Raw genomic sequence first — 12,232 nt, 5'->3', positions numbered from 1 at the left:
AGAATCAGCTGCCTCTGATTGGGAACCACCCTGGCCAACATAGAAAACACGAACACATATAAACACATATAAACTAACACCCTGGCTCAACATATAAGAGTCCCCAGAGCCAGGGTGTGACAGTACCCCCCCCCCAAAGGCGCGGACTGCGACCGCGCCAACTAAACCCAACAGGGGAGGGGCCGGGTGGGCATTCCGCCTCGGAGGCGGATCCGGCTCCGGGCGTGACCACCACCCTCTAACTACCCCCCCGTAGCGCCCCTGGTCTGGTCTGGCCCAGCTGGCTGGAGCTGGACTGGACATCGGTGGAGCGGATTGCTTAGGCTCCGGTGTGGAGCAGCTGACCGGTACCTGACCAGGCACCGGTGAAACAGGCACGGGCTGTGGCTTGGTGCGGGGAGCAGGAACGGGCCGGACCGGGCTGACGACGCGCACCACTGGCTTGGTGCGGGGAGCAGGAACAGGCCGGACCGGGCTGACGACGCGCACCACTGGCTTGGTGCGGGGAGCAGGAACAGGCCGGACCGGGCTGACGACGCGCACCACAGGCTTGGTGCGGGGAGCAGGAACAGGCCGGGACGGGCTGGCGACGCGCACCACAGGCTTGGTGCGGGGAGCAGGAACAGGCCGGGCCGGGCTGGCGACGCGCACCACAGGCTTGGTGCGAGGGGCAGGAACAGGCCAGGCCGGGCTGGCGACGCACACCACAGGCTTGGTGCGGGGAGCAGGAACAGGCCGGGCCGGGCTGGCGACGCGCACCACAGGCTTGGTGCGAGGTGCAGGAACAGGCCGGGCCGGGCTGGCGACGCGCACCACATGCTTGGTGCGAGGGGCAGGAACAGGCCGGGCCGGGCTGGCGACGCGCACCACAGGCTTGGTGCGGGGAGCAGGAACAGGCCGGGCCGGGCTGGCGACGCGCACCACAGGCTTGGTGCGGGGAGCAGGAACAGGCCGGGCCGGGCTGGCGACGCGCACCACAGGCTTGGTGCGAGGGGCAGGAACAGGCCGGACCGGGCTGTGGAGACGGACTGGAGGTCTGGAGTGAAGAGCTGACACAACCCGTCCTGGCTGAATGCCTATTTTTACACACTCTGTGTGAGGCATCAGCACAGGACGTACAGGGCTGTGTACTCGTACTGGCACTACAGCACGTGGCACTGGCGCAGGATATCCGGGACCGAGGAAGGGTACTGGAGGCCACGAGCGTTGAGCCGGCACACTCCGTCCTGGCTGCATGCCCACCTTAGCACGACACGTGCGTGGTGCTAGCACAGGACGTACAGGACTGTGCCGGACCACTCGTGGCACAGTACGCAGCTCCGCATACCTCGGAACCTGCCCAGTCTCACGCTGCCTAGCCTGAGTACGGGGAGTTGGCTCTGCTCTGCCTCTAGGCTCCGCCAACCTCCCTTCCAGCCCCCCAAACCCGGTGGCCTCCTCTCCTAATCCACAAACCAGCCTGTAGCTGCCTCCAGCAGCCCCGTCGTCCATGCCGTGTGCCCCCCCAAAAAAATTATTGGGGTTGCCTCTCGCTTGTCCGACGACGGCCCGGTTGGCGCCGCTGCTCCTCTCTATGGCGCGCCTCCACCGTCTCCTCCCACGGACGGCTATCCATTCCGGCCTGGATTTCCTCCCAAGTCCAGGATCCCTGCCCGTCCAAGATCTCCTCCCAAGTCCAGGCTGTCTGCTCCTGGCCACGCTGCTTGGTCCTGTTATGGTGGGATCTTCTGTCACGGTCGTTATAAGCAACGGACCAAGGCGCAGCGTGATATGCGTACATATTTTAATGCGTACTTTGCACAATACAACAAAACAACAAAACGAAACGTGAAGTCCTCGGTCATACAACACAAACCTAAACGGAACAAGATCCCACAAATGACAAGTGCACAACAGGCTGCCTAAGTATGGTTCCCAATCAGAGACAACGAGAATCAGCTGCCCTGATTGGGAACCACCCTGGCCAACATAGAAAACACGAACTAGAACACAACATAGAAAATAACACATAGAAACTCCACATATACTCTAACACCCTGGCTCAACATATAAGAGTCCCCAGAGCCAGGGCGTGACAGTTGTAGATATCTTCAAAAGTATATAATGTCCACATTAGAGAAGAGGGTTCCTCAAGGGTTCTTTGGGAAGGGTGATGGAAATAAATTAATTTGAAATGCATTAGGAGGTTCCAGCAATGAGGTACCACTACCCAAGCCACCACACACGTACCTACTAGCTAGCTAACTGTGGGCAAATTGTTTTGACACTCTGCAATTATTTGTTAATGTGAAACTAGTGCTAGCTAGCTAGCTAGTCACAAGTTATGGCAAAATAAAGTTCACTCATGTATCTTTTTCAAAAAGCCACAGATGGAGAGTAAAGACACAACACCTGCTCCACTACCTCCATTGTCCAAGCCCAATCTTTCAGAGTCGTTTGTCAGCCCATGTGGAGGCTAGCATGGATACTGCTTCAACTTCCACAGCTCAGCTAGCTCACCATTGCCCAGCCCCGCCCCGTCATGATGAGCATGTCATCACCAGACCAAAAATGTGAAGGTTCCCCACTACAGTGATCAATTGAAAATCGCAGTGTTTCTCATGGAAGTGGTACGGCCAGGATTTATTGGCTGGAATACAGTTCGGCAAGGGACGCTGTTTTTCTGTAAAATGTGTATACCAGGGATGGGCAACTTTGATGGGGGTGGGGGCCACAAACACTCTGAACTCATCATGGAGGGCCGCAGTGGCTCGTGGGTCTGCTTACCCACATCCATCCTCACACCTTGCGAGCAAAACATTTTAGCGCCTCCCATCTTGACAGCGAAGATAAAAAAGTTTTAGAGTTAATTTCCTGCAATTTTACACATGGGATGTAAAGAATATTTACAAAAAAGTACAAAAAATGTGCTAATAAATACAAGGAAATAGTAACACAATAAAATAACAATAACAAGGCTATATATGACTCGTTTCAGGAAACTAGGCATATGTTGCAGGTCACGACTTCACAGGAGAGGCATTTTAACGTATATATATATTTCAAAATGCTGTTTTTGGGCAGAAATACCTTCTGGAACATTTGAACGTTCATGTGCCTTAATAACAAACGTGTATGCCATCTGTAAATACGAATAAAGTTGTTCAATCACGAGCCTAGTTGGTTTAGCCACAGAAAAAGACAGGAACCTTCCCGCTAGCCATGATTGGCTGATAATGAATGGGCTGGACATGCCGAGAGATGAGTTTCAGATTGGTCTGCCGTGTAGCATCTTCTATCTATAAAATGAGCTGCTCGTTATGTGTAGATAATCCTTTCTACTGCAGATTTTTTTTTAAGGCAACCGTGGCATCCGTGACAGAGAGGGAGAAAGATCTGATGATTTTTATGGCATTGCACACGGTCAGTGTGAATTAGAGTGACTTGACACAATGGGTCAAGCAAGCTGTACAAACAAAACGGAAACAACACAGGACGTCTTATTTAATGAAAGGGGTTGCAGTCTGCCGTGAAGTGTTCATCCATGTATAGGGGTAAGAGTCTAGCTACAGTTTCAGATATTATATGTTCCTAATTTTGTCAGAAAGTTGTTTTCATTGCAAGTTAAAGCTTACTGTTAGCTAGCTAGCTAATGTTAGATGACTGGCTCGCTAGCTAACATTACGTGTATGACCTGTGTAGTAATATTATCTCAGAAAGCCATTTGCATTGCTAGTTATAGCCTAATGTTAACTAGCTAACATTGAACCTATTTGGTTAACTTTAGCTAGCTATGACAATCGGTTTTTGTATTGCTAGTACTCTATGGATTGGGATTATGGTCCATTCTTAAACTATCTAGCTAGCTACATGTCTAAACAAAGACTCCACTTTGCCAGATGATTACATGACACATCAGGTTAGCCAGGTGTGTCTGACGGTGATTACGGCAATCTATTGTATAATATTGCTACAATATTTGTATCTGGAATTTGTCTTTCAGCATCAGTAGAACACGCCTGACTCTCCTCCACCAGTCATACAAGGAGAATGGTCTAATGCCTCCCATCAAAAAGAGAGCTGGCCCAAGCAGGTTACACCTGAAGCATGAGGACTTGCAGTGAGTGGTTAACTTCATCAACAACTACGCAGAGGATAATGCAATAGTATTACCAGGACGCCACCCAGGACACAAACACTTTGATGGAAAGCTGCTGCCATCTCAGGTGACAAAAGCAGCAGTGTGGTGTCTCTACAAGGAATCAATGACAACACTTAGCATGTAAAACATAAATAACATGTTTTGATTGTTTAATTTACCTCCAACATGATTGGCACTAATTTTATTGATCTCACATTATTTCTGTATTTTCCAGAGGTACATGTAGTCGGGCTGTCTTCCTTCAGGAATCTGTGGAGAAAATTGCTGCCCCATATCTCAAGCACTAAGCCACGGACAGACCTGTGCTGGCAGCGCCAGAGGAATAACTATCAGGTCTTCAGATCTGCCAATCTGCCAGAAGCTGTTAAGTCAGCCAAACTGAAGAAGCAGGAGCAGCATCTCCTGCTTGTTCAGAGTGATTGTCTGTCTACCAGAAGATGGTTGCTGACTGCAAGACCACCTGTCAAGACCTGCAGTTTTCTCTGGGAGGCCCTACTGAACCAGAAAGCAAAGACATAAGGATGCATTACAGCTTTGATTTTGCTCAACAAGTAAGCAACATTTCCTCCTTTATACTGATTAAGGAGATAGATAGATACATACAGTACCAGTCAAAAGTTTGGACACCTACTCATTCAAGAGTTTTTCTTAATTTTTACTATTTTAATAATAGTGAAGACATCAAAACTATGAAATAACACATATGGAATCATGTAGTAACCCAAAAAGTGTTAAACAAATCAAATATATTTTAGCCACCCTTTGCCTTGATGACAGCTTTAAACACTCTTGGCATTCTCTCAACCAGCTTCATGAGATAGTCACCTGGAATGCATTTCAATTAACAGGTGTGCCTTGTTAAAAGTTAATTTGTGGAATTTCTTTCCTTCTTAATGTGTTTGTGCCAATCAGTTGTGTTGTGACAAAGTAGGGGTGGTATACAGAAGATAGCCCTATTTGGTAAAAGACCAAGTCCATATTATGGCAAGAACAGCTCAAATAAGCAAAGAGAAACGACAGTCCATCATTACTTTAAGATATAAAGGTCAGTCGATCCGGAAAATTTCAAGAACTTTGAACGTTTCTTCAAGTGCAGTGGCAAAAACCATCAAGCGCTATGATTAAACTGGCTTTCATGAGGACCGCCACAGGAAAGGAAGACCCAGAGTTACCTCTGCTGCAGAGGATAAGTTCATTAGAGTTAACTGCACCTCAGAAATTGCAGCCCAAATAAATGCTTCACAGAGTTCAAGTAACAGATACATCTCAACATCAACTGTTCAGAGGAGACTGCAAGAATCAGGCCTTCATGGTTGAATTGCTGCAAATAAACCACTACAAAAGGACACCAATAAGACTTGCTTGGGCCAAGAAACACGAGCAATGGACATTAGACCGGTGGAAATCTGTCCTTTGGTCTCATGAGTCAAAATGTGAGATTTTTGGTTCCAACCGCCGTGTCTTTGTGAGACTCAGAGTAGGTGAACGGATTATCTCTGCATGTGTGGTTCCCACCGTGAATCATGGAGGAGGAGGTGTGATGGTGTGGGGGTGCTTTGCTGGTGACACTGTCTGTGATTTATTTAGAATTCAAGGCACACTTAACCAGCATGGCTACCACAGCATTCTGCAGCGATACGCCATCCCATCTGGTTTGCGCTTAGTGGGACTATCATTTGTTTTTTAACAGGACAATGACCCGACCCACCTCCAGGCTGTGTAAGGGCTATTTTACCAAGAAAGAGAGTGATGGGAGTACTGCATCAGATGACCTGGCCTCCACAATCACCCGACCTCAACCCAATTGAGATGGTTTGGGATGAGTTGGACTGCAGAGTGAAGGAAAACCAGCCAACAAGTGCTCAGCATATGTGGGAACTCCTTCAAGACTGTTGGAAAATGCATTCCAGGTGAAGCCGATTGAGAGAATGCCAAGAGTGTGTAAAGCTGTCATCAAGGAAAAGGGTGGCTACTTTGAAGAATCTAAAATATAGTTTGATCTTTTTAAACACTTTTATGGTGACTACGTGATTCCATATGTGTTATTTCATAGTTTTGATTTCTTCACTATTATTCTACAATGTAAAAAATAGTAAAAATGAAGAAAAACCCTTGAATGAGTAGGTGTCCAAACTTTGGACTGGTACTGTCTATATATATATGGGAAGCAGGTGAACACCTTTCACTGAGCTGTGTAAAGACAGACTGGGTGAGACAATTCATTTTAATTTATCTTAATGTTATTTTGTTGTTGTTTGCAGGTGCACTATCCTTATGACTCTATGCAGCCAGGTCCCATCTACTTTTTCATTCCATGCAAGTGTGTCTTGTTTGGAGTCTGCTGTGAAGGAATACCACAACAAGTCAACTACTTGATTGATGAAGGCATGTCATCCAGCAAAGGCAGCAGCGCAGTCATCAACTACATGCACAATTTCTCCACCAACTACGGGGTTGGGGAAACGTGTGGAGCTGAATTGTGAAAACTGCAGTGGCAAAAACAAGAACAAGATCGTGCCTGGCGGACCATGCACAAGCTCCACCACAGTCTGGACCTTCACTTCCTGATCACAGGCCACACCAAGTTTAACCCCGACTGGTGCTTCGGCCTCATCAAGCAGCACTTCAGAAACACCAGAGTGAACACTTTGTCCGAGATTGCTGGTGTTGTGCAGGACAGCACTGTGACAAGGGTCAACATCCCACAGCTGGTTGGACTGGAAGATGGTACGGTGCTGGTGGAAAGATATGGCTGGCAACAGCACCTGACTCCGTAGTTCAGGCCGCTGCCACAAATCAAGCAGCACTTCAGGTGAATATCATTTTCATTGCATTGTATGAGGTTATTTGTCTTATCTAAACTTGGAAGGTGAATTGATGTTATGCAAGGTTGTAATGTCTTCTCAATTTATTTTGTTATTTCCTGTTTTACAGCTTCGATGCTCTGGAGCCTGGTATTGTCACCAAGGAGCGTTCAGACTCAGTTGGGACCAGGTTTCAGCTGCTGCGCAACGCTGACATCCTTCCTCCCATAGATGGTCTGCCTGGACAAGCACCACTAGGACTGGACACAGCTAGACAAACTTATATTTTTGAGAAAATCAGGGAGTTTTGCGACGAAGAGGCTATGGACATCACATGCCCTGCACCAAAGTCAAGGTCAGGACAGATGGATTAAGAGGGTGTGAACAATGCTGAATGGGTGTAGACGAAGAAGAGCTCTCCAGTAGGTGTACCAAAACATTTAAGGGCCATTTTCTCAAAAGTTTATCAACTTTCAAAGCAAAATTACTTTCCCATTGTTCTTCAAATGTAGTGTATGGTATACCATTTTGTAGCTCTGTGTCCCTGCTTTTATCAAATGAAAAAAAACACAATTTCCAATTTTGCTACAAAAGACCGAATCAAGGCGGTCGGTCACATATACAGTGCCTTCGGAAAGTATTCAGACCCCTTGACTTTTTACACATTTTGTTACATTACAGCCTTATTCTAAAATGGATTTAAAATACAAAATCCTCAGCAATATACACACTATACCCCATAATGACAAAGCGAAAACAGGTTTTTAGAACTTTTTACAAATGTATTACAAATAAAAAACTGAAATACCTTCTTTACATAATTATTCAGACCCTTTGCTATGAGACTCGAAATTGAGCTCAGGTGCATCCTAGTTCCATTGATCATCCTTGAGATGTTTCTACAACTTGATTGGAGTCCACCTGTGGTAAATTCAATTGAATGGACATGATTTGGAAAGGCAAACACCTGTCTATAAAAGGTTCCACAGTTGACAGTGCATGTCAGAGCAATAACCAAGCCATGAGGTCGAAGGAATTGTCCGTAGAGCTCCGAGACAGGATTGTGTCGAGGCACAAGGGTACAAAAACATTTCTGCAGCATTGAAGGTCCCCAAGAACACAGTGACCTCCATCATTCTAATATGGAAGAAGTTTGGAACCACCAATACTCTTCCTAGAGCTGGCCGTGTGGCCAAACTGAGCAATCAAGGGAGAAGGGCCTTGGTCAGGGAGATGACCAAAAACCCGATGGTCACTCTGACAGAGCTCCAGAGTTCCTCTGGACAACCATCACTCCACCAATCAGACCTTTATGGTAGAGTGGCCAGATGGAAGCCACTCCTCAGCAAAAGGCACATGAAAGCCCACTTGGAGTTTGCCAAAATGCACCTAAAAACAAGATTCTCTGGTCTGATGAAACCAAGATTGAACTCTTTGGCCTGAATGCCAAGCATTTTTTACATTTTAGTCATTTAGCAGACGCTCTTATCCAGAGCGACTTACAGTCAGTGGTACATTATTATTTTTATTTATTATTATTCATACTGGACCCCCGTGGGAAACGAACCCACAACCCTGTCGTTGCAAACACCATGCTCTACCAACTGAGCCACATCTCTGCCGGCCATTCCCTCCCCTACCCTGGGCCAATTGTGCGCCGTCCCATGGGTCTCCCGGTCGCGGCCGGCTACGACAGAGCCTGGATTCAAACCAGGATCTATAGTGGCACAGCTAGCACTGCGATGCAGTGCCTTAGACCACTGCGCCACTCGGGAGATTGTCACCTCTGGAGGAAACCTGGCACCATCCCTACAGTGAAGCATGGTGGTGCAGCATCATGCTGTGGGGATGTTTTTCAACGGCAAGGACTGGAAGACTAGTCAGGATCGAGGCAAAGATGAACGGAGCGAAGTACAGAGAGATCCTTGATGAAAACCTGCTCCAGAGCGCTCAGGACCTCAGACTGGGGCGAAGGTTTACTTTCCAACAGCACAACGACCCTGAGCACACAGCCAAGACAACGCAGGAGTGGCTTCGGGACAAATCTCTGAATGTCCTTGAGTGGCCCAGCCACCAATCGAACATCTCTGGAGAGACCTGAAAATAGCTGTGTACCAACTCTCCCCATCCAACTTGACAGAGCTTGAGAGGATCTGCAGAGAAGAATGGGAGAAACTCCCCAAATACAGGTGTGTCAAGCTTGTAGTGTCATACCCAAGAAGACTTGAGGCTGTAATCGCTGCCAAAGGTGCTTCAACAAAGTACTGAGTAAAGGGTCTGAATACTTATGTAAATGTCATATTTCAGTTTTTTTTAAATACATTTGCAAACATTTCTAAAAACCTGTTTTGGTTCTGTCTTTATGGGGTATTGTGTGTAGATTGATGAGGGAAAAAACAATTTAGAATAAGGCTGTTGCAACACTCACTACCGAGGTCCTAAGATCACCATTCTCAATGCCAAACGTCGGCTGGAGTGGTGTAAAGCTTGCCGCCATTGGACTCTGGAGCAATTCCAGAAAATTATGTCATGGCTTTAGAAGCTTCTGATAGGCTAATTGACATAATTTGAGTCAATTGGAGGTGTACCTGTGGATGTATTTCAATGCCTACCTTCAAACTCAGTGCCTCTTTGCTTGACATCATGGGAAAATCTAAAGAAATAGCCAAGACCTCAGAATTTTTTTTGTAGACCTCTACAAGTCTGGTTCATCCTTGGGAGCAATTTCCAAATGCCTGAATATACCATGTTCATCTGTACAAACAATAGTACGCAAGTATAAAAACCATGGGACGACGAAGCCATCATACCGCACAGGAAGGAGACGCGTTCTGTCTCCTAGAGATGAACATACTTTGTTGCGAAAAGTGCAAATCAATCCCAGAACAACAGCAAAGGACCTTGTGAAGATGCTGGAGGAAACAGGTACAAAAGTATCTATATCTACAGTAAAAAGAGTCCTATATCGACATAACCTGAAAGGCCGCTCAGCAAGGAAGAAGCAACTGCTCCAAAACCGCCATAAAAAAGCCAGACTACAGTTTGCAACTGCACATGGGGACAAAGATCATACTTTTTGGAGAAATGTCCTCTGGTCTGATGAAACAAAAATAGAACTGTTTGGCCATAATGACCATCATTATGTTTGGAGGAAAAAGGGGGTTGCTTGCAATCCGAAAAACACCATCCCAACCGTGAAGCACAGGGGGTGGCAGCATCATGCTGTAGGGGTGCTTTGCTGCAGGAGGAACTGGTGCACTTCACAAAATAGATGGCATCATGAGGAAGGAAAATTAGGTGGATATATTGAAGCAACATCTCAAGATATCAGTCAGGAAGTTAAAGATTGGTCGCAAATGGGTCTTCCAAATGGACAATGACCCTAAGCATTCTTCCAAAGTTGTGGAAAAATGGCTTAAGGACAACAAAGTCAAGGCATTGGAGTGGCCATCACAAAGCCCTGACCTCAATCCTATAGGAAATTTGTGGGCAGAACTGAAAAAGCGTGTGCGAGCAAGGAGGCCTACAAACCTGACTCAGTTACACCAGCTCTGTCAGGAGGAATGGGCCAAAATTCACCCAACTTATTGTGGGAAGCTTGTGGAAGGCTACCCAAAACAATTTAAAGGCAATGCTACCAAATACTAATTGAGTGTATGTAAACTTCTGACCCACTGGGAATGTGATGAAAGAAATAAAAGCTGAAATAAATCATTCTCTCTACTATTATTCTGACATTTCACATTCTTAAAATATAGTGGTGATCCTAACTGACCTAAGACAGGGAATTTTTACTAGGATTAAATGTCAGGAATTGTGAAAAACTGAGTTTAAATGTATTTGGCTAAGGTTTATGTAATCTTCCGACTTCAGGTCTGCTTCTAACAACCATCAGAATTGATTTAAAAAAAAGTTTATGCATGCCAACATATTAGGCAATAATTAAGAGTAGGCAAAGTGATCGTGTCATGCAAAAATTCTATGAAATGTTTAACATTGCAACAAGTACAGTCAGCGGGCCACGGACCCCCTGCAGTACCTCCGCGGACCCCTGACTGAGAACCACTGATTTAGCAGATGCTCTTATTCAGAGCGACTTACAGCAAGTGCATTCATCTGAAGATAGCTAGGTGAGACAACCACATATCACAGTCCATAGCGGCTGGAAGTAGGGGTGCTGAGGACACTGCAGCACCCCTGAAAAATCGGAATAATAAAAAAATAAAAATAAACAATTTGTTTAGAAAATTATATTTCTTCACAAAAGTAGTGCACTGGGGCTTTACCAGTCCTGTATTAGCGTGGACCCCAAAAAATACCCCCCGCTGCTAAACAATGGATATATACAGTTTTGCGAAAAAAGTAATATATATTACATTTACATTTTAGTCATTTAGCAGACGCTCTTATCCAGAGTGACTTACAGTTAGTGAGTGCATACATTATATATTTTTATTTTTCATACCCCCCGTGGGAATCGAACCCACAACCCTGGCGTTGCAAACGCCATGCTCTACCAACTGAGCTACATCCCTGCCGGCCATTTCCTCCCCTACCCTGGACGACGCTGGGCCAATTGTGCGCCGCCCCATGGGTCTCCCGGTCGCGGCCGGCTACGACAGAGCCTGGATTCGAACCACTCAGGAATATATTATTCATACACATAAATCTATGAATTAAATTCATAGTATAATATTATTTTACACTCATGAAGGTACCCAGAAACAATCATTTCTGATGAAAAATCCAAAAAATCACAAACTCTTCATAAATTATTAAACAAAATTGTCATCTCACCTCTTAGCTTTGGTGTCATGTTCCCCAGAGACAGTCATTTTAGAGGCATGGCCCCCCACCTCTCTCCCCCCAGAGAGACTCATTTTAGAGCACTGAGCCCTAAACAGAGATCCAGCATGTTGGTTGTGGTTAACACAGTGACAACTAATTCTTGGATATCAATTGTTCTCAGTTATTCATTATCTCTTTGAGAAATAAAACATTTACTAACAGACACATCCAAAAAGTCAGGTGATTTAACACAATCACATGAACATGTATGACTGATATTTTTCACTTATTCTCCATGTAGTGGAGCTAATAACAATACTACTACTACTACTAATAATAATAATAATAATAATAATAATAATAATAACGATAATAATAACAATAATTATAATGTTGTACTCTGTCTTAATAATTTTACTCATTCTCTGTGTGTTGATTAGTTCAACAGTAGTGCTGAGACAGTGCTTTTTGAGATCGGTTCAGTTTTGGATCGATTATT

Source organism: Coregonus clupeaformis, chromosome 19 (genome assembly GCF_020615455.1).
Source record: "Coregonus clupeaformis isolate EN_2021a chromosome 19, ASM2061545v1, whole genome shotgun sequence".
NCBI classification, from domain to species: Eukaryota; Metazoa; Chordata; class Actinopteri; order Salmoniformes; family Salmonidae; genus Coregonus; species Coregonus clupeaformis.
This window is presented reverse-complemented; position numbering follows the sequence as displayed.